Genomic DNA, 27,081 nt, shown 5'->3' with positions numbered 1-27,081 from the left:
AAGCTGCAAAGTTTTTTTAAAAAATGTATAAGCAAGGATATACACCACTTGGCCACCTTTTAATTATTTCATGATAAGAAAGGCAAATGCCCCTCACTCCCTCAAAAGGGATTATGGAGGAGAATGAATCCCTTTTCCTCCCATTCTACCCTACCATCAAAACAAGACAGTCCCAGGAGCTATTTGTGTAGAAGGGTTCCTGTGCCTGTAAATTTTATCCACTTTGACCAAAAGGGGTAAAATTAAAGCCATCTTTCAAATGGGGGAACAAAAAGCTTTGTTATCAAGAGTGGCTCAGGAGCCAAATTACAGATCAAAGTGGAGAGTTTACAGAATAATTCTGAAACAGATAGGATTTTAAAAAATAAATGAATGTATAGATGCAAGGTGAATATTGGAGCCTGTGCACGCTCCTAATATATATATATATATATATATATATATATATATATATATATATATATATATATAGGCTGCAATCCTAAACACAGTAGAGAGCAAATCATGTTGCTCAAGAAGGCTTACTTGTACTTAAGACTATACTACAAGAGCATTTTTGACTGCTTTGTGGTGAGGAAACATCTGTTGTGAGGAAACATCTGAACTGTGTCAGAAAGGTTCTCTTAGTAAATAACAGCATTGTACTTTTAGTAGTGATTAACTAAACACAGGCAAATTATATTTGGGGTTAATCATATCAAGAGTGGTAGTAGCTGTAATGAGATAAAATATGAAATGAGATGCTAATTTGAAGGCCTTTAAAAAAATTTCAACATATGATTCATTGCACAATTCTCTATTCTATGAAATTCCACTTTACATTCTACCCGTCTGCAAAACCATCCCACTTCCATAGCCTTTGTTCTTATTTGCACATCCCCTTTGCTGATGCTCTATTAATGATACTGAATTGGGGTCTGTTTCCTTCCTGATAGATTTAATTTCCCTGAAAAGTAATTAATTTTATTTAGATGTAAGGGACTGAAATTAAATATCAATATAGACATTACTTCAATTAGTTCAATTCTCCTGTCTAGTAAGACTGCTAAGGATTGTCGCCTGAGGCTTCGAATCTATGTCCAATTACTTCAGAGTAAGACCCATTGAACTTAGTGGTTTCTTCTTCTGAGTAAACAAGCATAGGATAAGTCTGCCTGGGATGCAAATCGACTTAGATCCTTTCATGTCTAATTAAGAAAAGACAAATGGCTGTTTTCATCTCCCCTTCAAAATTCGGCCTCCCATTCTTCAGTCCCATCACCCTGCTCTGAATCTGCCCAGTTGAAAGATGTTCGTGTTTTGCAGCAACAGCCCATCCCTAAATCTCCAGAAAGAAAAGAAAGCCACCTTTTGAATTTAAATTCCCTTCTTTGTCTAAGTAGCGAACATGAATTGACATGCTTTGCAGAAGCTTTGCTGTAGAGGAGGCACCAAGCAGAGCCTGGGGTAGCTGACATCACTCACTGTCTCCAAGGTATATTTCATTTCACCATCTCACGCAAACTCTTCTGTGTCTGGACTTGCACAATCAGGCAGGGTCACAGGATTTGCAAAGCTTGCAATCCCTCCTACAATAGCTCTAAAGTGCTCCATAGCAGACTTCATCCAAAAGTTATTTATCTAAGATAAACGCACCTTTGTGATAGTAAGCTATGGGACTGTGAATTGTAGGCAAGACGCAGTGAGATTTACAAGATGCATGTCAGACGCATATCTAACCATTCTGACATTAACCGCCCCCCCCCAATAGCATATCATTAGAATATTCTGGTTGCTTCCTTCCAGCATCACTGTCTTTCTTTCTTCTCTCACAGTGGCCAACCAGATTCACTCAGTAGCAGGACAAAGCAGTGACATTCATATTCTTTGTTCCAAGCAGTTCAGGAGTAGAAGCATGGATGGCCCTATAAAAAACACAGTATAGGAGAACATGGGCAAATGTCTTAACTGAGTCGAGTTAGCAAGGGCAAACTCTCAACCATCAAGTATCCTTTCCTTATCTAGCTGTCTGTAAAGTAAGTGTCACATGAACCAGCATGCTGGAAGTCCAAACAGCAGTCTCTGACCATGTCTTGGGGACAGCTCAGTTGGTAGAGCATGAGACTCTTAATCTCAGAGTCATAGGTTTGAACCCCACGTTGGGCAAAAAGATTCCTGTATTGCAGGGGGTTGGACAATGACTTTCGCAGTCCCTTCCAACTCTACAAGTCTATGATTCGATGACTCCCTACTGAGGAATATCTCTTGCAGCAGTGTACACTCACTTTTTCTTATGAGAAAGGTGGGTTAATGTTGTTGGCTTAGGGAAACAGGGGCAGCCCAATACATTTTAGTGCCTGGGGTAAAGGACAAGATGCCGCCTCTCCCATGACATGTAACAAATCTGACCAGACAGGCAGTTGAATCTAGCTTTGATGGTGGCAATGGGACAGCTCCACTGCACTTAAAGGCACCAGGTTTAGCTGAGGGAGTGCAGTGCAGGCTATGTGATACAGACAGTTTTGTCACTCCCTTCCTCTTGACATTTGCTGGCTGAGGTGGCTGCCTTATTTTAACTTGTGGTAGGGCCGACTCTCTAGGAAAGCAATTACAGTTTACTTTGCTTCTCCAACACAAGTGTTATGTGTAACACAAGGAACTACAGGATTGTAGCCCGTGCTAGTCCTACTAAAAGTAGATCCATTGTAATGAATGACCCTAAGTTAGACACATTCATTAACTTTAATGGGTTTACTCTGAGTAGGAGTAACATTGGAAGGGAGACTGAATTCTTCTTCTTCTTCTTCGTTAAGAGAGGGAGGAGTGGGGGTTGGGCTGTCTCTCAACCCAAGTTTCTGACCCTCTTTGTTATTGCTTAAGAGGAGAATGGAGGGCTTAGCGTCTTTTAGTAACTGAGGACATTTCTCCCACAGTGCATGTGAACTCCCACTGTGAATATTGCAGGGTTTCCACACAGTTAATTCCCAGCAGTTTCCCTTTTCACTTACACAGCACGCTGTGAGCCAATATTTCCAATAAGCTTTTGATTCTGGGCCAGGTGTCATGCTTGCTCGCTTTCCTTTTCCTTTCTTTAAAAAATACTGTTAATAGCCTCCATCGTGGTCTGAAGGAAAACTGTCCCCAATGGCAAGCTTCCGTAGGTTCATAGAGAAGATTGCCTTCTGAGATGCTAATTTATGGCATGGAGACAATTTCAATTGGGATTGTGGCAAGGGAGGAAAGGGTTAGGACCCTTCTCAAATGGCAGATTCCAAGCAACCCACCGTACCAGCATTTAAAGTAAAACAACCATTATCTGGATCCATTTTGCCCCAGCTTCACGACACTGAAACTGCCCTGGACACCCCAGTTGATGACATTTGTGGGAGAACAACCATGCTCATTCTTCTTGACCCCTCAGCAGCTATCAATATTTTTGACTAGGGTGTTATTCCATCCCCACAGAGATGCATCTAGCATCTTCATTATATAGATTCCACTCCTTTACCCTGGCTTTGCATATTCAGGTATTTTGTGTGTGTGTGTGTGTGTGGTGTACTTCTTCTGTCTAATTTAATCAATATGACGTGGCTTTTGTTTTAAATAGTTTTACTTATTTGTTATTATTATTATTTATAAACTGATTTACCTCTTTTATTTGTTTTTACCGTTATTGCTGTGACCTGCCCTTTGAACATCTGATAAATGAATACCCTTGACTTCTAGTGACACATTTAGCATCATGAACTCTTTTGTCTATAACTTCACCATGTCTCTATATACAATAGAGGCCTGGATCAGGGAATGGATCTATCATAAACCTTTTTCTCAAAAGCTTTTCAAAAGCTTTCCAAATTGTGAAATATTTCTGCCCTGAGTATCCCTTTCCCTCCTTGACAGTCATCATCTCTAACAATGATGACCTTTCTACAAAGATACTAATAATACACAAGTGAGAAGATTTTGCAGAATGACTTTTCATGCTCATATGAAGGATAGCTCATTTTAAAAGTGCAAAAGCTTTTCAGTGTCAAAAGCTTCGTACGCCTACATTTCTTACACAGATTGCTCACCTGCTGTCATTGAAGACACTTCCCCATCCAATCCTGTATCACTTAAAAACTCAAGTGTACAAGTGCTTAAGTATGGAAGAGCAAAAGTAAGTTCTCCGGAATTCCAAATCACCCAAACCCCCTTCAAAACAACCCTGAGTTATACCAGCTGAGGTTCCAACCCCTTTGTATGAAAAAAGGAAGCAGGTGTTTGCAGATTCTGTAGTTTGCACTCCAGAAATGTATGCCTGGAGGGAGCAACACTTTTTGTCTAGAAGAGCAAAGGAAAAAGATTAAGCTTTGTATATTCATCTGAGTGCTTCATTGCTCTTGACTTGAGCCTCTTTTCTAGCCAAAGGCTGCTCTGACAAAAATTAAAAACCACTGCCCTCCCTCTTTTTAATAATAATAAAAACACTCTGCTCTACTGTTTTCAGAGAAAATATGTCTAGAAATATTTTGAGTAACATTCAGATTATTTTTTTGTTTGGATTTGTGCAGACACATTTGGAAAAAAGTTGGGATGGACCTCTGAATGAACACCTGTGAAAGTGAGAGAGCCTGAAAATAGTTGTGGTCATCCATCTCTGTGGCAATTCATCCTTACCACAATTCAGTAAAATACGCCAGAATTATTATCACCATGTTAACCGAGAAGAGCCCAGTGACTGATAAGCAGTGATTTGCCTAAGGTACTGGTCTTCAGCTGATGGGTTGGCATGCACTAGTGAGTTGAGGCTTGATCCAAGGTGGGTCTCAACAGGACCACTAACACCATGCAAATACATGGCAGAAGATTAAGAAAGATTTTATCCTAAAGTATCTCCTACTATGTTTCGTTAACTGTGTTGTGCTCTGATCCATGTATATGATGCACTTTCTCTATGCCAATAAAGTACAGTAGATTGATTAACCTGATTAAGAAATGGGTCCCCGAGTGCATGTTTGGGTTAAAAGTGAGTCCTGGATCCGAAAAAGTTTACTAAATCTGGCCTAAGGCTACCTAGTGAGCTTGTGGGTGAGCTGAGCCAGAACATGTAAAGTGGCCTTCCCTAATCTGGTGCCTTCCAATTGTTGCTACAGTGTGGTGTAGTGGTTAAGAGCGGTAGACTCCTAATCTGGTGAACTGGGTTTGCGTCCCCGCTCCTCCACATGCATCTTAACTTTGTATAACTTTGGATCAAGGAAGGCTGATGCAAAGAGTGGTATTCAGCTAATTTTGCGGGAAGCCCTAGAACAGATTTGGGAGTGCACTGACAAGAGTGTTCATGTAGCACTAATACAACCCGAACTGTTTAGAGTTTTGCCACTTGCCAAAGAAAGAGAAGATGACATTGATGACAAAAGAAGGTAAGGGGTGTATGTGAAAATAATGGACAGTATCATATTGGATGGGACAAATATTAATTGAATGCATCGTGTGTGATGTTACTATTGACAGAATCAGGTTGTTATCTCTGTTACTGATACCCAGTGTGAGTAGAGGAAAAGCAGCAAACTAATTAAAAGAAGCAATATAACTTCCCTTTTACCTCTTCATCATATTTCTGAGTAAGGTTTGTGGTTTTTTATGGGCATTTACAGTGTTGTTTTAGGGGGGAGTATTTAAAAGAACCCTAGAGAGACAGTTAGTCCTGGGGCTGAATAGTAACACCCTTTATGCTGCAGTTAATATATTGGATTGACTGTTAAAACCTCCTATGCTATTATAGGCTGGTTTATCTGGAGAAACTTGCTTAAGGCTATAGACAGGCAGGAAGAGCTAGAAAGAAAGTGAGAACATTTCTTCTTAAAAGAGGGAGAAAATGCAATGGAATGAGGTTAGTATTGGCTGATTTCTCTTATAGGCCCACAGACTTAAAATGGATAATAGTGAACAAAGCATTCAGTAAACCTTACTAAGTAAAGGATATAGCATCTCCATGCCTTTAATAATATGTTCAGAGAGGGGACATTGGCACTTTTACTTTTTTTGCCTTCCACAGTGGAGCAGTTACAGTTGTCTGGAATTCTCTCCTCAAAAGAAAAGAAAAGAAAAAGTCACATAAGTTTTCCCTTTAAAAAAGAAACAAGACTTTTACTGATATAGTTATTGCCCTATAAGAAATATTGTATCTATCTATATAAAGTTAAGGAGTAATCCAGTAGCAGGTGTGGGAGCTTGGTTCCTCCATTGCATCTGACCATCATACACTGGGAAAGTAGCACCTAAGGGCTAGAGCACATGCCGTCCCCATTGGAATGCAAGGCATCCTGTGTTCTTGAAGATTCAAAGTATCTATGCTTGAAAGCAACTGCTGTGTGTGGTTTCCATTTCAATGAGAACTGCATGCACATGGCTACATGGATTTATATTAAAATAGGAAACTATATGTATTCTGGTCCGTAGGGTTTGCTATCCACAAAATATAGAAATTTAGGAGACACAATTGCAAATAATCTTGTACGAATGGAAGACCATCTCTAGATTTGGGTCACTTTTCTCACACAGCACTCTTCTGCTAAGTCAGAAAAGGCCTGAGTTGAAGAGATTACCTGTTTGTAGAAAAGCACCCTTGGATTTAAGCTCAAAGCCTGAATAATCCAAATTGAACATTTCTTGTGACTATTAACCATTGTTATTCAGTATCCAAATCAAAACCAAGCTTAGGCAGCATGATAGAATGTGTACTGAAGTCACAAATCAAACCCCAGACATTTCTTTTTGTGTTCATCTTACTTTATATCTTGCATTTTTATGGTGGTGGGGGAGAGAGTTTGAGGCCTCGACAGCTCTTTTATTCTCCTCTACAGGACTTTGACAGGTAGTGAGGAGGGAGGAGGGAGTGTACTGTCTTCTTAAATTACTTACTAAACTAACTCCTGCACTTATTGGATTTAACGTGCATTCCAAAGTTAAGCTAGTCTGGCCTCAGGCAAGATAAAATCTGCCTCCGTGCTGGGGAGTCTTGGAATCCTTTGCTAGTTTACCTATTCAATAGAGCCAGAATGATGGATTTTTCATAATGAAGAGAGTTGTGACAAGAGGGGTAACCTGAGCTCCACACTCCAGCATACATTATCTTTTTTCCATGAACTCATTACTGCATGTACTTAGATGTCTGGCCCTTTCACTAGCACTTTTCAGGAGAAGCCTACAAATGAGTTGAAATGTACCAATCAGGAAATCAAGTCAATCCTGGGAAATTGCACACTGTCTCCTTGAATCCTCTCTCTCCTCTGCAACCCCTGCCTCACATGCTGACCTAAACTGATACGAACACTTGGGAGGCTTCAAGTTTTCAGTGGTGCCCCTCATTATCCATTTGTTAAAGGCCAGTAATACAACACTGCTGTCAAACTCAGGTGTGAGATACTGTTGCTAGGGTGACAACTGTAATATGCAACTTGGCTCCTGTGCCTTTCAGTACTGGCTACAAGAGAGCATTCTAATAGGCACTAGGATATATGAAGGGTGAGAGAAGTTAAGGGGTCAGAAGGTGTAGCAACCACTTGAAGAATTGGACTATTTCTTCAATCCATCTTCCTCTCTCTTCCACCTCCCACTTATTCTTCTTTTTCTTCCTTCCCTAACACTTGGCTGGCCACTTCATTCATTGTCAGTTTCCGCTTATTCCTTCTTTTCCCCTATGTCCTTTCTTTCTGACCCATATATCTATATAATGAAACAGAAGGGATTTAATTGTTCCACTTAAAAATAACACATCTTTGGTCTCATCCACACTTACCATTTGTCCCACTCTTTCCAGGCACAAGTTTACATTTTAATGCTCCATGTCTGAGCACTTCCCCGCTTTTGTTTTTGCTTCACAGCTTTCCCTGAGAAAACCCACTCTCTAAAGCTGAATTGGAGCAAATGCAAAGTTGTGTTTTCCACAGAAAGGGAAAGCTTTCCACAGAAAGGGAACAAAAAAAGAAAGAAAAGGGCATTCAGACACAGAGCTATTACCAGTAAGTGTGGACAGTACCTGGAAAGCACAGGGAGGAGATGGAAGTAAGTGTGGATAAGCCCTTTGTTTAGACTGAATAAAAGGTAAAGGACAAAACCTGGGTTGGTTCATTTTCCTCCCTAGCATGCAAGCTGAAGCATATAGATAATTACTCAGCTTAACTCTGCGGTTGGTCTTATCTTGTTAACCTATTTGAATAGCTCTTGTAAAAATATTCCAGCTGATTGTCTTGCGTTTTCTGTTTTGTAAATTGTAATCCCAAACAAAAATATGAATTACAAAATTCAAATTGGAACACCCACATGGGCATTAGGCTTTGAAATATCTTAACTGCACCACTTCTGCTAACATTCATCTGACCTTCCTAACAAGCAGCCGCTGGATCCCTCTATAGGAAATCTTTGACATCTTTGGGCTTTGTCTGATGAAAGCTGCTCCTTTGCTCTTCAAGGCTTTGGTTCAGGAATTGCTTGAACATTCTCAGACGAAGATTCAGTTTTTGACTCTACCTCTGGAATCCCAAAGGAGCATTGAAGGGAGAGACCTTGCTTCTAATTAAACACTAGATCCTTTTGAACATGCAGAATTCTATGGGGAGTTCTTTTCTCCTGTTTTTGTGTCAAGAAAAACATTAATGGACAGAATTTAGCTGGGGCTAAGAAGATCTTGAGGGGCTATACTCCCCACTGTCACAAACACACAACGTAGGCCAACTTTCATATCTCCAGTGTTCTTTGAAACATATGGAAGTATGAGGGCAGCGTATTATATTTTTATTCATTAAATTTGTATACCACCCTTCATCTGAAGATTACAGAGTGCTTTACAACATAAAAATATAACATGAAGAAACAAAATACATAACAATGCAAAAGTAAAACAAACCAGTAACTCCCCCTCCCACAGACACATTTAAAAGCCATAGAAGGTTAATCAGTCAAACACCTGGTTGAAGAGAAATGTTTTCACCTGGCATCTAAAGATATGTAACAAAGGTGTCATGCAAACCTCGTTGGGGAGAGCATTTCACCAATGGAGCCACAGCAGAAAGTCCCCATTCCTGTGTCACCACTCTATGGACCCCTCATGAGGGAGGTACCTGAAGAAGGGCCTAAGATAGGTTCATTAATATAGAGAAAGGCAGTCCTTGATGTATTGTGGTGTTTAAGGCTTTATAGGTCAAAACCAGCACTTTGAATTGGGCCTGGAAACTACACAGTAGCCAGTGCAGTATGTTCAAACCGCCTTGTTCCAGTGAGCAACCTGGCCTCTAAATTCTGCATGAGCTGGAGTTTCCAAACCGTCTTCAGATGCAGTCCTACGTATATCACGTTGCTTATTATTCCAGTCCATCGCTGAGCTAAATTCAATGTGTTACTGTTATAGCACAATTCAAATCCAAGATCCAGCTGGACATAAGAGTTTAGAGTTGGTAGATTTAGACTTCCCTGGCTGAGCTATGCTATCCCACACCCTGGCTGAGCCAGAGATACATCAGCAGAAGTCCCTCAGCAGAAGTATGGTCATAGTCATGGTCCTTGAAGATCTTGCTTGTCTTAATATGAAATGAAAACAACAACCGATGGGTGAGGATGGTTGTATTCCAGCTGCATGCATCATCAGATGTTTTCTTGTATGGTGATGTCGGTGCCTGCCTTTGCACAGGCTCTGCCTGTGGCAGGTAGGAGTGGGGGTGAATACCAGTGGAAAGAGGACCAAAAAAAAAGAGAGAGAGACTTTACCACCTGCTATCTAATGATCACTTCCCCTGATAATTCTGTCTTAAGGTGCATACCAGACATGAAGGGCTTGCCCAGACACAGCAAATAGCAGAGGGGAATTTAAAGAAAGCTCAGAGACATAGTAGAAGGAAAGAAAGGAAGCAAATAAATAAATAAATTCTAAGCCAGATCTTTCTTAGAGATCAGATTTTGGAGAAAAATAACCCTACTTGACAGTTTGCTCTGAAGGGTTAAATTAACACCATCTAAGGCAAATCAGATATTGCAAGGGAGATACTGCCAGGCTTTCTTTTCATGATAGGGCATTGTAACCGGACCGTATTGTGAAACTAATTGCACATTTGTAGTCTGGGAACAGGCATAGGTTTCAACAGACCTCCCCACTCCACTACCTTGTGACTGAGAACCAGGGGAGAATTAGACTTCAGATACCACTTAACAACACTTTGGTAAGCACAGTGGCTGGCTAGTGTTTAAGAATATGGTGGGCATTCCCTGAGTTTGGTGTAGTTTTTTCTGCTTGGTTCCAGGAAGAAGAATATAAAATGCCGGTATTAAAGTTGTCATCCTAGTTAGATTAAAAAAGAAGTATGAGTCAGTTGAACTTTCAGCCTTTTTCAGATCCTGCAAAAGGTTTCAGAGTGTGAGATACATGATAACAGCAACCATTTATCCGATTAAGTACTATTCCTGGGGCAGGTAGGTATTTTCCTCCTTAACAAGACCACTGTATGGAGAAGACCAGGCCGGCCAACCTTCCCTGCCCATCCAGAACACTGGCCCTGCCTCTGTCAGCCTTGGTCATTCACATGGTGAAGACATGTCCAAATATGGCCTACACACATGAAATACAATGTGTACAGGCAACAATCATGCAATTGCCCCCCTTTTTTCCTGGGGGGATTTACTATGGACATTTTGTCTATGTACATTGGACAGGATACATGTGCAGGCAGTATTCAGGCATCCCGTTTGCCCATTGACAGCTGAGGCCAATCGAGGTAGGGCTGGTGTTTGGGTTGGTAGGAGGAGCAGATGTGCTCAAACAGATTGGGAGGGGGGTCAAATATAATCTGATTCTGCCCACAACCCCATCTCATTAACCACTACCCACAACACATCTTCCCAGTATTTACTCTTGTTGCCTCTATATTACACCATGTCCCAGCTCCTGCCAACCTAGCAGTTCAAAAGAACACCAGTGAAAGTAGATAAATAGGTACTGCTACTGCGGGAAGGTTTCCATCACGATGTCCCATTGTGCCAGAAGCGGTTTAGTCATGCTGGCCACATGACCCAGAAAGCTGTCTGTGGACAAACGCCGGCTCCCTTGGCCTGAAAGCGAGATGAGTGCCACAACTCCATTGTCGCCTTGACTGGACTTAACCATCCAGGGGTCCTTTACCTTCTTTTTTTAAAAAAAAAACCTTTTTACACTATGGTACTATTACCTACACATCTTTCTACATGGGGCTATCTATTAAGCATGAGGTGATTGATTTAAAAATCCACAGGAAGATCCGAAGCATTCCAGCCTTGCAGAACTTAATGCAGTCAGTAATGATTTAAAGTTCCTAAAGGGAAAATATATTGGGAGCTTTTCCAAGGAAGATGTTGGGAAAGGCCAGATTTGTAGTCAGATATTCACTATCCCACTCTGTGATCCCCTTGATAAAATGAAATATTCGTAAACCTGAACTCAAGGAATTATAAATTTCAAATTGTTTCTTGAACCTCTTGCAACATGTTTAAATCCTTCTTTCTTGCTCTCTGTCACATGCACACATCCATGCGCAAAACACATAGCAGAACCTGTTGCCTACACTGTAGTTGTTTAAAACTCCTAGTTATTTCAGTTCACTGCAAGTTGCATATTTCCTCCTACTTAATATAATTATTATTCCCTGTTGAACTGGATGTGTAGTTGTATAAATAGCTGCAGCAAATGGTTATCTTTCTTCTTCTTCTTCTTCTTCTTCTTCTTCTTCTTCTTCTTCTTCTTCTTCTTCTATCAATATAAAAACAGGATTGCATTTTTGAGGTTGTGGTGCTGAATAATTATTTTATAAATTAATAAGTTCAGGGCTCCCTCCTCAACGTTTTCAAATAACTTCCATCCTCCATTTGCTCTCAAATTATTTGTTCAACGTTTCTGCGACTTTCACATTTGAGCTCACCATCCACTCTACGTTTTGAACTAACCATTTACACCAGTCTTCCCCAAACTGCTGCCTGCTAGGTGTTTGGGGTTACAACTCTCTTCAGCCCCAATCAGAACAACCATGGGAATCTGATGGGAGTTGTAGATTAAAGCTTCTAAGTTGGCAAAGCCTGATTTGGACATAGAGGCTTCAGAACATCTCCATTTAAGTTGAGTGTAATATTTTGCACCTATTAATATTACTGTTTCAGAGAACTTTTGAAATCCAAAAATCCAGAACTATGAATTGTTAATCAATCAGATATCTCCCTCCATCCTTCTGTCACTCTTTTCACCATAATCAAATCCACACTATAATTTAAAGCACGTTTACACCATGTTAACAGTTACAACTTCCCTCAGAACTATAGTTTACAGCTACAATTCCCAACAGCCTTTCCTAGGATACTCTGAAGGGAAGCCATGGCTGTTAAATAGTGTAGATCTGTGCAAACTGTGCAAATTACACATATGATCTAAATGTGTTACACAGATCTATTGATCTTAGATTGAGTTATTCAAGTTGTAAAAATCCAGGCCCTCTATGGCATTCGACTGACAGCGAGTCACCCTGTGATATGCAAGAGACTGAACCTGAATGATCTGAACAATCCATTTTGGATTTAAGGTCTATGAATCATCAGGGGTGAGAATGATTGTTCTGACTTTCTTTCATAATAGCACTGATGGCACAGTAAAATTTCCTTCACTAGGGTACAAAGTACACTTCTCTTTTTGACAGCTGCAATATAAAATGGCTAATTCAGTTGGATTTGTCCCAGTGAAATAGAAAGGCAGAACAAAGTATGATTGTAAGGACAAAAAAAAAAATGTTGCTGTGATAAAAATCAAATCAGCCAGTAAAAATGTTGTAAAGCTCCTAAATTTCAGTTTCTGCTTGTCATGCAATCTCCAAGCAAATGCGCTCCCTTCGAGGTTATAAAAATTAAGCGGCAGGCAGGCAAGCACTTTCTCATATGAAAGTCAGAATGTATTGCTAGAGGACTGAATGTTAGCTTGAATCTGAGCAGTTTTTCCTCGCAAAAGACAGCTAATTTCAATAAGCAATTTGCCAGAGATCTGTGCTTTAATCTTTGCCTCCCAAATCTTTCCAAGAAGAATATTGCTGAGAGTGTTAATACATTCAAAAATAACAACTTGTAAACTCATGCAGCGTGCCTATCTGAATGAGAGAACCAAACGAGAGAAATGAATTTTGAGGGAGGCTTAAACCTCTTTTCTCCTAGATTGTCTGCAGTTACTGCTCTGTTTAATTAATAAAAGTTTCTAATTTATTTGTAATCAAAGAACTATTTTGTTCCTAAGGATATAGTTAAAGTCTGACTGAATTTTGAGAAGTATGATGGGCTGTAATTAAACAAAAATGAGCAGTTTAACATAAATATGCATAGCAGTTAGTAGAAGTTGGCTTTTGTGGGATTATAGTCTGGGGGTTTTTGTCACACAGTTATTCACCACAGAATCAATTGTAGGCATTAGTAGAATTTAAATAAATGTAAGGCTCTCAGTAAAAGCTCTTACAAACTACAAATGGTCCCCCCTCCCACTTTGTCTGCATCAATTATTTTTCATATTACAAGATCTGGAACATATCATAAAGTACAGATGCCATCTCACTCTCGGAGCTGTCCAAGGCCAGCCCAATACATTTTGCTGCCTGAGGCAAATAACAAGATGGCATCTCCTCCCCATTCTATGTACAGAAGCCAACCAGACTGGAAGCTGAATCTAGTGACAGGATAGTGTTTTTCAAGGTGCAACAGGCTAGTTTAGGGGGAGCAGGACAGGTTGCATGGCATGCACAGCTATGTCCGCTAATTCCTTGCAATCTCTTTCTGTTCCCCAGCAGGTGGCTACCTTTCTCTGCTTAATAGTAGAGCCTGCCCTGGTCCTATCTCTAATAAAGGGTTCCATTACTAAGTTTTGTCCTGATAAACTTGATGTTTCATTTGGTATACTGCTAGTTTATAACAATAAAAATGCAACAGTTATAGCATGTCAAATGTAATCCATGCCATCTCTTACGCAATCAATTGATAAATGTGAACAGAAATCCCATCCAACATGCAGACACCTTTTGGAAATAATTTGGTCATACCCCTAGCATTTTCCCTGGATAACTAGTAGCTGTGGTGGCTGGTGCCCATGGAGACTGCTAGGGAAGAAGACAATAAGACAAATAGTAGTGGGAACCAAAGCCAATGGCAGGCAGAGATATCCCCTATTTGTTGTAAGTAAGGATGCAGGCAGGTAAGGGCTGGCTGAAGGCAGACCGAGATTGGTGTGACCCTGATAGACTGCTTGCCCTAATAAACCACAGACTAGCAGACCTTTATCTAGAGCTGTCACCCATTCATAACATGCACAAATTGCTAATATTTCACAGGCTGTATCCATAATACGTAGAAAACTTATTAGGAACCAAAGCTGTATTATTTTTAAAATGAAAACCAGGTTTAGGGGACAACAAAAGATCAATAGTACACTTGCCACAACTCAAAATGGGTACGTGTGAAAAAGCATAATGCAGTTGGTGTTGCCATGTGGGAAAATAAATACCAATTATGTTTATGAGGCTTCATCAGTTTTTTATCCACTGCTACATTTAATAATTAAAATGCTTAAAATGATGCAACAAGATTTGCCATGATTACACTGTGACCACGTTCCACATTGTACTTATTCAGTGGTGGACTTTGGGCTTTAAAGGTTTGGGGGCCCGCCTCTCCTTCCCTTGTTCATCGCTGTTGCTGTGCCCCCTGCAGTGCTCTCTCTGCTCAGTGCTCAGTGCAGGCGAACAGATTATGCTTCCCCAAAGCCACCTCTGACTTATTCTACTCACTTGGCACAGCTGGTGGCATGCGGATAGGCAGAATTTCCTCAGCGCAATTGATGTGCCAACAAGAAAGGACTATAAGTAGCTATTCTGAGGCCCTGAGCCAAGGCAGTTTGTTGCAAAATTTGAGACATAAGCATAGTTCCAGTGCCTCAGATTTATGAGATCTCACACTATTTTGTTTAGCTCACCTAGCAGTTGCCACCTGCATGCAGATCCTTTAACTGTATTTAATAAAACTTTGTTACTATTTCAAACCCCAAACCACATCTCCTTTTTACCAGGGTGTGGCAAAACTTTTTGGCACCCTACCTGGTTTGACCAGTAATGCAGTGTAAGCTGGGACTTCCAAATTCCTCTCCCTCTGATTTTCCCCTCTAATTTAACCATACCTTGGATTGGATGTTGGAGCAACATGGGGAGTTTGCTTTCAACTATTTTGGAATCTGTAAAGACCATGAAATATGCACAGTTGCCATGGTAAGTCATGCATAGTAGCCCACCTTCATCAAAACACTAAAAAGTTCTCAGTGGTTAAATTCAAAGCTCTATTACCATTGAATTCTTGTGTGAAAATTGTGTATGTGGGAAGCAAGAATTCTGAAATCTTATTGTCAAGGTTTCGTCACAATCTCATCAACCAACTCAGTCCTTCCTGCCAACAATTTAAAAGCCACTCTAGTGTCTCTATCCCCTTCTTTTAAGCTCAGGAAAAAAAGCCACAGCACTACTAAAATTAACACCGTACTACCACCCCCAGCCAATTGTTCCTGTATAGTGTATTTTCTTTGGGTGAGTTCCTCAGACTCATTAATGCTTCGGCTGGTTTTACGTGTCGTTTTTCCCTACATTGTTATCCATCATATCAGTCTGCTCTTAACTAGCGCTCCTGACATCCACTATGGCAAAGCTGTCACCTGACCACCTTTTACCTCCTTCACTATTGTTGTTGCTGCTCCCTAGTGGTAGAAGTCAAAAGGAGATGCATTGGCTGAGAGTTTATCAATTTCACATTTTGCTACATATAATCATGACATGCGAATTTAGGAGGCTCCATTTTTATTTACTGGAGGTAGCTTTTACCATCCTGCCATTTTGTGGTTTGGTACGCCACTGGTATCTGCCTTGTGATGATGCCTTTAGGATGTTCTCAAACTTCCAGATGCCCCCTGTCATAAGCCATTTGAGCTGAAGCAACTGCAAACTGTGCAGACTCCAATTCCATAATTAATTGTAGAATTTATTCCCGAAAACCTAAAGAATAACTGGAATGGAGTGAGGGGAAGGCAAGTAATCATTCCACTACTACATAATAATACATCATGTTAAAAGTGCAACCCTGCCTCTATCATTTCATAATTCGCTTGCTAGCAAAAGTAGCCAAGACTGAGATCTACAAACTAGTTCAATCAATGGAAATTCCTGTAAGATTAAACTGGCTCAATTCCCAAACACCCTGGCTTCACTAGTTTGTCAATCGGCCTGTAAGTTATCTAGCAATAATAATTGGGAGGCCCAGAGATGCTAGTGCTAATGTTGCATTGCGACATAAATATTCAATGAGGAAAGTAATGAAATTGCAGGATTTGCAAAGAATTAAAATCTCTGTCACCATCTTTCCTCCTGGCACTTCACCTTCAATAATAGATGATCTCCCCTTCCAAATAACTTACTTTAAAATTAAATCCTTGCGAGTTTCCTTCTGCCCCCGAGTGAAAGAACTTTATTTCTGAAGCTGGCTATAAAGTGAACCAAAATATCCATCATCCTCAATAGCAGGTTTAAATACGTTTAAGTACATAATTCAGGTCAAGCTCTCTCCTATGTAAATGGCCCAATATAATGCAAATGCCCATGGGGGTGTGTGGAACCAGTCTCTTTTTAAAACTCTGGTTCCTACAGCACTGTGCCACAAGCTGTTGCAAAATCCCATTGCCTGCAATTGAGTAATTGTTTGAGATGGAAAGAGGGGAAATTAAATGATTGTTTCGTGCTCTACGCTTCCTTGAGCGACAGGAAGATTCAGAGCATCCTTTTGAAAAGGCAGTTTCCTTCTGAGAAGAAATGGGCTTATAATGTGTGTCTTTCCAATTTCAAATACAGACTTGACAGGGAATGAGAGGAGTATATATGCACCCAGAGCTCTTTCCTAATCAACATCAATACAGCACCCCAATATTCTATCAAGTTTGTCCTTATCTTTTTGCCTCTTGGGGAACAATCCAAACCCCAGATCTGATGGGATGAGTGAGTTAGGATCCAGCATATATCCAACTCAACTGGCTGATTCCCAGTGCAGTTGGGCTACACTGGCATAAGACCCACATATACCGGTAATACCTGCTACACATTTCTAAGATATTTCTCTATCAGTGTCACAGCATCTACTTTTTGGAACCCTTTGCTTATTGATATCAGGCAGGTGCCTTCACTATACTCATTTCAGTGTCTGGGGGATCCCAGCTGGATGGGCAAGATATAAATAATAACGTTGTTGTTTAGACAAGTCCAGGACTCGTCCTATAATGAGGCAGAGTGAGGCAGTAGCCTCAGGTGGCAGCTGCTGAGGGGCGGGGAAGGGGTAGAACTGTGATTGGCATGTGACTTGCCTTGTACCCGCTATGCTAGTTGGCTGCCCTCAAGTGCAGTGGAGTGGAAGATATTTTCCTTTTACTGGTACTGAAGATTCAACTGACAATCCAACTGGCTTCTGTATGTGCTTTGGGCAGGGGAGCCATCTTTTCCTTTGCCTCAGGCAGCAAAATGTCTTGAACTGGCCCTAGACAAGACTACCCTGTCATCTAGAATGTTCATACGTGTTTCAATCTGCTTCCAGTTTACTGCTGATTTTAATTTTTGGATATTTTGAACTGTTGTTTTTAATTTCTTTTGCTAATAATTTTATTGTTTAATTCTTTTGATCAACCACTTTGAGGTTTGTTTGGTTGTTTTGCATTCAAACAGTGTATAAATTTAATGAAATAAATCTACAAACAAATAAACACAACATTCTCTTTTCAGCTCCTGCTGAAGACCTGCCTCTTTCAATAAACCTTCTAAAATCTTTATCCTTTTAAAATCTTGCTGAGAACTGATCGTATATGCTGTTGTTGTTTTTTAAAAAAATTACACACACACACACACACATATATATATATTTAAAATAATTGTTTTATATCTGCAATAGTTTTAACTGTTTTCATAATACATTATCTTTTTATATATGTTATTATATTATAAATCACTTTGGGATGCATCATGGGAAGTGATTCATAAATTAAGTAAAACAAAAAACAAAAACCTGTCTGAGATCCTCTCCATGGCAGCCTCTAAAGACAACTTTATGCTTTGAAAACCTGTACTACTTTGATTTTTTTTTTAAAGCGAGCCCCAAACTGTCCATCTCACTCCCATCTTTTCCTGATATCTTTCATGGGATTTAGCCCAACAATGAATGTTTGAATCTCATTACCACCAAATGTGAAATTCAAATGAGGACAAAACAGAAAAAGTGTGTCTATAAATATTTGAGTGAGGGGTGGCTCTCTCTCCCCCCCCCCCCCTTCACCTTTTTAGGTACACAGGAGTTTATACTACTCACAAGGAAAGTTGATTTACAAAGAGGTCAGCATTTTAGAGATGACAGTTTAAAACATAATCTTTAAAGCATATATATTCAAATAAATTCAAAAGAGACTGCAAGCCTGATAAAGGCCAGGCAATCTCTTTTAAGCCATTCTCCTAATTCTGCTTTTTCTTATCTCAATGCATTGTATTGCTTTCTGCCCATTGAGTCAATTTCAATTCAACTCTTGGATGCATCCTGATAATTACCTGGCCTAGTCTAATTCCCTGAGGTCTCAAAATGCAAAGCAATTCTTTGCAAGACAGAGATTGCTTTTTACTCTGAGCTGTAACAAAAATAAGGAAAGGCACTGCCGTGATGCAATCGGACAGAACTTCCGTGCAGGTCCATTCTATACCAGAATTATTTATTTCACATATGAATATGCACCAAGTAGCAGCAGTTGAAGGGCTAGGCTTTTCTTGAGGTGAACACTGGGTTATATCTTCATTCCATCCATATTTTATTCTGAGGGTCTTTTTGTTTTCCCCATCCCACCCTAGTTGTGGAACATCCTCCTCAGAGAGGCTCACCTGGTACTTATGTTGTATTTATTTATTTTTAACATCTTTTGTTAAAAACATCATGCAGCATTTGAAATGATTATATTACAGCAAAGAAAAGCTAATAAGTTAATAGAGAATAGACTCTGCATATATCTGCCCACTTTTACAGACCAGTATAACAAAAACTTCCAGGAAGAATAAGAAAATTGATAATCTACTCTCTTCCAAGTAGTCCTTGGGCAGAGCACACACATGACTGAAACACTATCGAACGAATCTAAAATATACAGCAACTTAAAATGTGTAAAACAGTAATAGGAAAAATTAAAATACCATTCTACTGGAGAAGGGTATTGCTATCAAGCAATTCATATGCATACCAGTTTTTATAGTTTTCTTTAGTCCCAGGTGAAGACCATTTTATTCTTCCAAGTCTTTTAATTTTAATTATAAGTTTTAGTGCATATAGTTTTGGGCACAGATAGTTTTTTGTGGTTTAAAGGAGTGGGTTTTATATGACCTTTTTTTGCTGGTTTTGGTATTTTATGTTTGCTTGCTTTTGCTGAGTTTTTATATTATTTGTATTTGTGTATTTTATTAATTCTTATCAACTGCCCAGAGGATTTTGATTTGTGGATTGAAGTCAAATAAAAGTGCTGAATAAAATGCACTGAAACAGAAATTCTGATTGGCTGATGTGGTCTGGTCATGGAATCTGACTCCTGAACAGCACACTTTTCAAAGGATTCAGAGGTGAGTATATTATTTGCAGTACAAGAAAATGGTTTTTGGCTCAGCTCTACTCAGAGGCCGTGAGAGACTCAATAAATGAAATCCTCTCACATATTTGCCTTCTAAATCTCTCTGTCCTGGACTGGTCCCCCCCCCCCCAATAGATTCAGCTCCTTGAAAATGCACCATAGCGCTGCCTCACCCATGCAGTTAAAAAAGGAGAAAGGGCTTCAGTCCAATGCTTTAAGTTGCTTGGCTGCTGTGAGTCTTCATTTATCTTTGCTGAAAGAAATTTCAATATTTTATGAAAAAGCATTTGAATACAGGGAAAGACTTCTGGCAAACACCGGCATAATTTAGCCATGATTTAACAGCTCCTTTCACTGACTTGTTAAATTACACCACTCCATCATTTACCCTATGGGCCTTCCCTCATCCCATCATGCTCATCCCATTACTTATTAACTCCCACACAATGTGTGGAAGAGGCAGAAATGCACAATACAAATCTTTCTGAGGGCTGATTTAATAACCCCTCAATGCCTGAAGCAACCTAGGATGGCATTCAGGCATTCTGTATTTCCATTGTGTGTCTGCATGTGTGTGTGTGTGTGTTTCTTTTGTCCAGAATGCGAAGCAGGGCACCTGATTTTCAAACTGGATTGTTCTTGACCCAATATTCCTTGCATAGTAACTCATTGTTGTAATTCATGGATACATGCCCATGAATTTCACTGAACAACAAATATGGTATCTCTGCAAGGCCCCCTCCAAATATATTTTTATTGCGAAGTCATGATTATTTGTGCTCACGATGGTATCAGGGTAGTGATACATAATATCACCGCTTTGTGCCTGCAACAGTTTTGGAGCAGACATACTGCATTTTCAGTTGGGGCATGTCCTGTATTTCCTGCTAAAACCCTCTCACTTTTAAAACCACAACTGTTCCATGTTTGTTTGTTTTTCTCCTGCTTTTGTTGCACTACAGCACAGGAGTGCCTCTCCGGATGGCAATAATGTGATATCATTCAGGAAACATTGCAGAAAAACTAATAAAGCAAAAGCTGTGCAGACAGTCTAGTATAAACCCATTAGTAATGCACTATTATTCCATCAGGGACATGTTGCAGAATATACCTGCAAACAAACAAACAAACAAACAAACAAACAAACAAACAAAAGACTAGTCTGAAGAGGCCCCAAGTGTGTGTGTGTGTGTGTGTGTGTGTGTGTGTGTGTGTGTGTATACGGTATATATATATATATATGTGAGTTAAAGTTTAAACATATACCCGTGGCAAGGGAAGGCTAGTACTTTATTGCATTTTTTCCTCAGGCAGAAACAAAAGTGACTACTTAGGGATGAGCCTCTTTTTATTTCCTAAAATCTGTATTGGATGTTTTAGCCATCCCACCACATATTTATCTTTAAACTTATGAGAGTTAGGAAGTTAGCACCACATAAAATGGATGGCCTTATTGGCTCTAACTAGACCCTCAGGGGAGCCTGCAATAAAGGTCCTCAGGAGCACCCACAACATGGGAATGGCTACATCAGATGAGACAATCATATAGCTCTCTTGTGTGAATAGTGTCAACACGTAAGGCTATTTACATGCTACAGCTGAAATGAGTGTGTGGGGAAAAGTAACGAAGGCTGAAATCCTACATACACACATGTGGGAGTCAGTCTTCTTGAAGTCAACATTCATTCTAGTTCCTCACCCCTTTTGTGAAGATAGAAGTGCTTAGGACATGCCTAGATAGACAGCTAGCTGAGGGCTGGCACTGACAGCAGAAAGCTTTACTGGTGAAAGGTATAAGTGTTCTATTCTTTGACTAATGCATGTGAGCCTGTCAGAATAGGTAGACCAGCTCTAGAGGTATAAGGTTTTGTCTCCAGTGCCAATCAAGTAGGCATCCATTATGAACACTTTGTGCAATCTCATGAATCTAACCCCAGTCTCTGCTTACAGTTACCTTGGGAGATGCAGTTATTAGAGGGTGTGGAATGAGGTTTCCCTGAACAACAAAGGAATGCATAGTTTGCTATATAAGTAGCAACCCATTAGTCACACCTTCAAAGTATTGCTTTGATTCATATCTTTAAGGACAGGGGTGGACCATCCTCCTGGAAGAAAAATTAGGACACCTCCTGTTTTGAAGTTCTGCCCATTTTTCTTTAAAAACAAACAAAACAGAAACCTTTTCATGTTTCTGATATGTTTCATTTTTCCACTGCAGGGTGAACTGAAGCTATTTCACCTGAAGTATCTCATAACTTTGGGCAGGGTGGAGATGGGCAGGGGGTGAAACAACCACTGGCTTTAAATTGCCAAAATAGGATGAAAACAGATGACTAGTCGTAACATCATGCTTTTCCACCCATCCTTCCATGGCTTTGAGGGGGCTGTTTAATTAATGTCAGCTTTCATTGGTTCTCATTATAATCTTACAGGAATGTTGAAAAGTAAAATTTTAAAGTTTTTAAAGCAATTTAAAACATATGCAAACTGGTCTACATGTTACATTCACTGCGGGGATCACCATCAGTGTGGGAAAAGCTCCATTCCTTGATCCAGTGTGTACTTCCAATCCTCAAGCTTGTCACATGCACCGACTCTACCAGGAAGGCATAGTGTCACTTAAAGCTCTAACCTTTAGGCATTTTTGCCACCAACTTTACATAGAATGTCCCTGGTTGATGAGGTCAGGGAGGCCACATAGCCTTTGGAGAGATCAACCTGGAAACAGGTAAACTGCCCTGTTGATTTCTCAGACAACACATGGAAAGCCACACATGTCTTACACAGGCCTTCCCTGTGACCTACTGTAAGATGGCCAGCACCCCCCTATGGGATTTATACTGCCTTCAGCACCTTTTTCTGCATTTCTCTATAGCTCTCCAAAGAGCTGGAGTGCAATTAGCAGTACTAATTAGCTAGGGGGCAAGGGGGGATGCAGGATGGGATCACTGAGATCCCAGCATTCACCTTTCCACCATCCAATTGATTGGGACATCAAGAGCTAGTTTGCATGTCAAGATACCCCCTGTATTCAATTGTAGGTGTAAGACTCATGCTGGATCTGACCAAGTACACTACAGGCAATTTGCCACTGAAAAATTACACCTGCTGAGTAGAAAATGTACCACGGGTGTGCTGTTTTCAGTTACATGTAATGGAGCTCTCAGGCTCCAACAATGGAGCATGTGAGCCTACGGAGCAGCAAGAGGAGGACTTATATTAATGGTCCATGAACCCTGGAATGTATGCTGATTGAAGCTGATGTCCAACTGTGTTTATATTTTGTAAACTGCTCCATGTGGAGTGGCCTGAGGCACCGTAGAGACATCTGACATGGCATGTCCATACCTACAACCAATTCCTATCACAATTAATACATGCAATCACGGTGATACATTTTCGCCTTGTTACTCATGCATATTCTTGTCAGGACACGGCATTAGTATCTATAGATCAGAGTTAGTCAACATGGTGTTCTTCAGGTGTTATCAAATCACAACTTCCAATTGGCCAGCATAGCCAATGGTCAGGGATGATGGGCATTGTAGCCCAATAACATTTGGGTGGGACAATGTTGGCTGCCTCAGCTTTAGGTAATGTGAGCCAAACATTATTTTCTCCACAGGGCATGACTGCAAATTCTCCATGTAGAGCAATTTGCAAATATCTGAACCATCTGTATGTCTCTGTTAAGTACAAGTTGTTTGAGACCTGGGATAGAAATCAGAATGATGGCTAGTTAGAAGGGATGGCAACAGACCATTGTATCAGTATTTGGTCTGTCACATCTAGTTTTAGTCTTCAATAGCCTTTTGGATGGTTGTATGTTATCCTCAGGTAGGGTTTTATTCATTCCTCTTTTTCCTCAACGAAAGAACACTGGGAAATGCTTTGTTTTCTTTTATTTTGAAAATAAGTCACACTGCTGAGAGATTTTACATTTTTGTTCTAGCACTGAAGCCTCTGGGCTCTCCCCAAACTGCTAGCAGTATTGGGATTTAACTGTTTTATGTCTGTTGTTTGATCTTATCTGTCATACTTACAACATATTTTACTATCATCATATATTAACATTTGCAAATACTCGTTCCCCTCCTTCCTTGTTGATTTACACAGCATGCTCCCATAGGCTTAGGAGGCGTTTAAAGTGAGCCAGCTCTTACTCATGCCTATAGCCCTGAATCAAGCAGTTGGACACAACTGTGGAAGCAGGATTATTCACACAACTAGGAGTGTTAAAAAAGTGAGCCTCAACTTGTTTCCCCCTTTAGGATTTGGCTTCAGTTCTCAAAGATCTAAATCGTACTAATCCCCAAAGGGTAAAGTTTTGGCCTGCTTGTTACAGGCTTCCTTCTGAAAGGCTCTTTCCTTGAAAAAGAAAAGAGTCTCTAGGGTGATTGACATTGCAGGAAAAAAAATACTAATCTTGACAAAATCCTCTCTAATGTACCAGTTTAACATTAGGCCTGCAAGCTGCAAAGATTCTTCCCAACCACAACCTCTCCATTCACACGGTGGAGTCTATAAAGGTCACTCTCAACACAGTTTTCAGTTTCCATTTTGTAAGTTTGGGGAAGGGGTGGGAAAGCAGGCTGATTGCCCACAGGTCATATTTCATTGCTCTATGTGAGTGGAGGAATGGTGTGATCATTCTATGGGTTGGTCACCATGAGGTAGTATCACTTATGGTTGCAGTTCAGAATGAAGTGGAATTTGCTCTTGCTTGGTATTTTCTGTTGGCATGTTAAGCCAACATAGTACTATGTATCACTAGCTAATGAAACTTTGGGGGTCAATCACATTTTTTCACTGTTGTCTCAATAAGCTATATTCTTCTAAATGTTTCAGTACTATATGCCTCATTCCATGCCCAATAAGCATGGGATGCCTTTGCCAGGTGGTGCTGTAGCCCATAAATTACAGCAAAGTACTGAGCAATTTGCCCAATATCCTGTCTGCATGGGCTCATGGGAAAAAGCTGTCCCATGAGCCCTTGCACAGGGGGAGGAGAGGAAAGCCTATATAAGGCTGCTTCCCCTGGGGGTTTGGGCCATTTTGCCTCAAGAGCTTCCTGCCCACCCACCCTCAGGTTAGAGCCTTCACTGAGCAATTTTGGGTTGCTGGCTGACAGGGCCGGAAATGATTTTTTCCCCTCTCAACCTGATTGGCACGGTGGTTTTTTTAACCTTTTCCTTAGTGAAATTATTGCATTCCTTTGTTAGGCAAAAGAACATTGCATGGGGGTGTAAATGGCATTGGGCAGGATCAACATAGCATGGGGGGGCATTCACCACAACACCCCCAAGCTCGGGTAAGGGTGTCTGCCTGGTTGGAATCTGCACCCTAGTTGCTCAGTGAGACATTGCTTGCCTGGCTTGCATCACGGCATCACCTGCCTGGGCAACCAAGGCTTTAAGATATTATTCAACCCTTTCACCTATCACTGTGTTCTGGGGTTCCCTTGCAGAATCAGATCCACTACCTCTTGCCAGATATCAGAAAGTGATGTGGTACCAAACACAAGCCTTTCGTACTGATTCAGGCCTTTGGAGATGTTGAATGTGAGGTATGCCTTAGTATCTTCTTCCACTTCCATTTGCAGAGTGGTCTGTGACTAATAAATCTTGTTGAACTGTTTGCCACCTGTTGTTAATGTGGCAAATACATCATGCTGCTGTAAAGGATCGTTTTCGACCTTCAGGACTAGGTTTATGGTAACACTAATCTCCACACAGCTTTATGGTCCCACTTATTGATGGGACAATCAAAGATGTTCACTTAGCCTCTTTTTGAGAATGAGCCAGATTTTCCAAATGGTGCAGTTGGCAATCTACCTCTGGGCAAAGACAACAAGGAACAGGTCTGACACTGTTAAATTTGAGCAGTGCTTTTCACACCATGTTACTTTGGTTTCTAGAAGTTTTATGGCTCCTGCCCCTGCATTTAAAGCTTCTGAAATCTGTTTCAATATAGTTTAAACAAGTTCCCCCCCTCTCTTTTAACAGGATACTGCTGGTGTTATTGCAGCATCTCTATAGATTTCCAGTTGAAGGAAGGTCTATTTACTCAGTCACATCCTCATACGTGCTAATCCCCTTTCTAATGATATACCACCCTTCTGAAGCTCTGCTCATTTTTCTTTAAAAACAAAACTCAGTACATCATCAGAATCTGGGCTCATGGTCTAGCTTTCCTGGTCATGATTCATCTGGAGAGAGCTAAACCATGAGCCCAGGTTCAGATGATGCACTAAGCAAACCCATGGTTTAGCTCAGCACAGCAGCAGAATAACCAGGAGGAACAAATACACTCTTCCGCAAACTCATGTGTTCACACTAAGCCATGGCTTGGCTATCCTACTCATACAGTCTTGAGTTAATACTATCTGTGCAAAGAAATAGGTACTCCATTTTTTTCTTGCTGGTGCTATGAATTTGACCATTCTGTGTTCCTGAGTTTTGAATATTGCCCATTTTATTTCACTTCTGGCTTCATGTATGTTTAAACCTGCACTCAGCAGGAACTTGTGATCTCTTTCCACAGTGATAATAAAGGACCATGTCCCAGATGGATTGCCTCTTCTATTCTTTTGTAATTTTTCTTTTTTAAAAATAATAATAATACTATTTTGCTCCTTTAGTACTGCTTGGGAATTTTACAGTAATCCCTTGCCACAGTTCTGATTGCTACAGCATTTTCAACAGCAAGACTGTGTAAGTGTTTTCCTCAGCTAAAAAATATCTTTTGTATACTCTCATTTGTAAAGTCCACATGCCAATTTGTCTCACAGTGCATCATTAGGCCCCATCCATAAAGTCACAATGTCCTAAAAATCTTTTTAATCCTGCTGCAAGGAACAGATTCATCTTGAAACTGATTCTACTTGTGGAAGCTGAACATTTCTCTGCTATAATCGGAGGCTTTGATGATAAATGCTGCTGAACAATTTTCCCTATCCTTTAAAAAGACTCGCTTGCAGGTTTCTCTTGAGCAATTACATTTGATACAAGACTATAAGTGTTTCCTCCCATAATACTCAATAGTGTTGTTGGGTTTTCTTCCCTCTAGAGGGAATCTATTGGAAGTCAAAACACAGCTCCAACTTTTCTATAAAAGTCAAGGCTGGACACCCTGAGGTCCTAATGCCATGTGTGTGGCAAGGAGGATGAAACAAGGTGTCAGAAATAGAGCAGGAAGTTGTTTAAGAGGAGTGGCAGAAAAAGAAAGAAAGGGGGCTGGTCCCACCCACTTTTGATTCCAGTCCTGCTACTTTGCCTCTATCCCACCTATTGCTGGTTTGTGCCGGCCCCACCCCCACCAAAGAGAGAGCATGTGTCTGATATAGGGAGATATGGGAAAGTGGATAGGAACATGGGGAAATGGTAACAGAGCGATATCTGAAGTTGAAA

The 27,081-nt window shown here is 40.4% G+C and overlaps 1 long non-coding RNA gene across 1 annotated transcript; it reads right to left on the bottom strand.

The window, feature by feature from the left end:
• Positions 1–5,934: 5,934 nt before the first annotated feature.
• LOC310764213 lies at positions 5,935–16,554 on the bottom strand. Its single transcript, XR_014549073.1, has 2 exons — positions 16,450–16,554; positions 5,935–6,044 (listed from the first exon to the last, which is right to left on the bottom strand). It is a non-coding gene; the product is annotated as an uncharacterized lncRNA (long non-coding RNA).
• Positions 16,555–27,081: the final 10,527 nt, after the last annotated feature.

Source organism: Podarcis filfolensis (genome assembly GCF_964270895.1).
Source record: "Podarcis filfolensis genome assembly, chromosome: 6".
NCBI lineage: Eukaryota > Metazoa > Chordata > Lepidosauria > Squamata > Lacertidae > Podarcis > Podarcis filfolensis.
This window is presented reverse-complemented; position numbering and strand designations above follow the sequence as displayed.